Raw genomic sequence first — 2,464 nt, 5'->3', positions numbered from 1 at the left:
CATTTACCATACTTTTTTGCCACATTTGTTGATATGAAATCTGAAAACACTGATTCAATAACAAAAAAATTACAAGGGTTTGAGTGAGAGGACTAACTGGTGTCTCCAAGTGGCCACACACATCTACAAAGTGTGTGCAGTTCCTAAGCAATTTCAATGCACCTTTATGACTCAAAGAAGAGTCTTCAACTATAAGATACTTTTTTGAGCTCTCCTACCTGTGCCTTTSAGGAACTAGAGCAAGCACACTTAGTAATTGTTTTGTTGGGAACACAGCCCTGCATCCCAGCCATCAAACAATTACTGTTGTTTACGCCATCCCAAAACGGTCCATTATAAATCACAATCTGGGTCAGGTGGGCATAGTTTGAACGCTTGTTCTATTGCCAACATGACTAGCTGTGTTATAAAATACGATCTTACAGTGTTAGGCTTTCACAAGGCAATTCAGAGAAACCGATCGTAATCTTGGTACGCATAGAAAGGTGTCATGAGTGCATTCAAGTGCGTGTGCCGCAGTGAATTTTCTTCACAATAAACAAACATGGGCTCATTCTGTTCGGGAACAACCCAGTATGACATCATGTCATCATGTAACTGTACATCAAACATTGATCATAAACATTGACACTGTATATGACATAAGTTATTTAGTCACAGGTATGGCTTGCTTGTATGACATCGAAGCAGTATTTATTATAATCCTCTTATTCTCAACATCTCATCTTTCAAAATACATTGAGTCATCGCAATTTGCGTCATTGCCCTCACTGACAACAAAAGAAATGGTGCGCAGTGCTTAAATTCAGAACAGCTGTCAGTCAACACCCGTACAGATGTAGGATCTTAACTTGATCACTCTTTTGTTGCTGTGATTTTCCTGCACAGCAAGAAATGCATACTTGTAGTGTATTTTAGGTTTAAAATGGCTTCTAAAGTTGGTAATTTTCACTTTCAAATGTTAAACTTGATTTGCCCAAACAGAAAATGTATTAACCCCTACAAAAAATGTCCGTTAATTATAATACACATAATAATTCACAGTTCCTGTTGCTGCAGGAATATTTTCCTGCAGTAGCAAATGGCTCAAATTATGACCCTATATCTGTACAGCGCTGTGAAGCRCAGAGCCAGAGTTCTGACATATATAGCATGATACTGTACAGCCACTACATTCCAATTTAGGTGCTTATTAGTGCCCAAATTTGCCATTTTCAACCCGTATACCATGTGTGTATGTGTGTGTGAAGGAGGTGACAAGGTGGAGACGTTCCCAGTGCTRAAGATTGACCAGAAGGACATTGTGGACACAAATGGAGCCGGAGATGCCTTTGTAGGAGGTGCGTGTCCCTGAGTGTGTCTTTATTTCTGTGTTTATCTATGTGTATGAACGTTTTGGGTGGCTTTCTGTAGGGATATTTGTCTGGACCTTGGAGTTGGTCCTTGAGAAAGTTGAATCAGTGTGTGTGTGTGTGTCATGCAGGATTCCTGTCAGAGTTGGTCCAGGACAAGGAGTTGGAACAGTGTGTGAAAGCAGGACACTACGCTGCCAACATCATCATCAGACGAGCAGGATGCACCTTCCCCGAAAAACCAGACTTCCACTGATGACCTGTAACCTTAATTGCTGACYGCTTACCCCTACCCCATCCACCCTTACCTCTGACCCTTACCTTCCAACTTAACGAAACCAGGTCCCCCCTGTCCTTTTTTTTCTTTCAACCATGCTTTCATCCAATCCATCCATATATCTGTCATTGCTTTTATCCCTTCTTCCATTGTCTTTCTGCAACCAGACTTCTGTGCCTATTCTTCTTGTCCTACGCTAGGSGATGCTCTCGGGCCACACTGCCTGATACAGCAGTATCTGTTTCTACTGATGTTCAACTGCCCTCCGTMATGACTCTGCGGAAGTCTACTGCCCTCTGTAAACACAGTTAGACTGAAGGTACTAACGTAATACTGCCGATTCACAGTTAACTATCAGCCTCTCAATAAACTGTCATGTTTACACACACAGCAGGATGCTGCTGGAAACCGACTGCTGTCCAGTCTTCTCCTTGGAGACCGAGCTAAAGCCAWGTTAGTGAGTCAGGATTAGGTAACAGGTTAGGGACATGGTTGATGAGTTAKTTACGGATGGGTGGGTGGAATACCGTGATTTGATGCAGGAAGTTTCTGTTGAGAAGGTTGAAGATAATATCTMGGAGAACACCTCTATCAGAGATATTAAGAACACTGCACATAGAAATTAGATAGGCAGTGTCATTGTGATTTAGATGTCATCATTGWTTTCATTGRCTGATGTTTTATTATGACTGGAGGCTTATTGAAGCAGAGAAGTTTTGTTGCTGTAAAACCAAACAGATTCCTTAACCTTAAAGCGCACAGTAAAAGTGTAAAAGTTCTCTGTACACTTTGTAAATGTGTAAAGGCCTCTGTGYACTTTGTAAACGTGTCAAAG

General features: G+C 41.4%; 1 pseudogene; it reads left to right on the top strand.

The window, feature by feature from the left end:
* The window catches only part of LOC112070940 (adenosine kinase-like), a 36,928-nt pseudogene extending 34,887 nt beyond the window's left edge, over positions 1-2,041 (top strand).
* The last annotated feature ends 423 nt before the right edge of the window (positions 2,042-2,464 follow it).

This window comes from Salvelinus sp. IW2-2015, unplaced genomic scaffold (assembly GCF_002910315.2).
Source record: "Salvelinus sp. IW2-2015 unplaced genomic scaffold, ASM291031v2 Un_scaffold1464, whole genome shotgun sequence".
Classification (NCBI taxonomy): domain Eukaryota; kingdom Metazoa; phylum Chordata; class Actinopteri; order Salmoniformes; family Salmonidae; genus Salvelinus; species Salvelinus sp. IW2-2015.
This window is presented reverse-complemented; position numbering and strand designations above follow the sequence as displayed.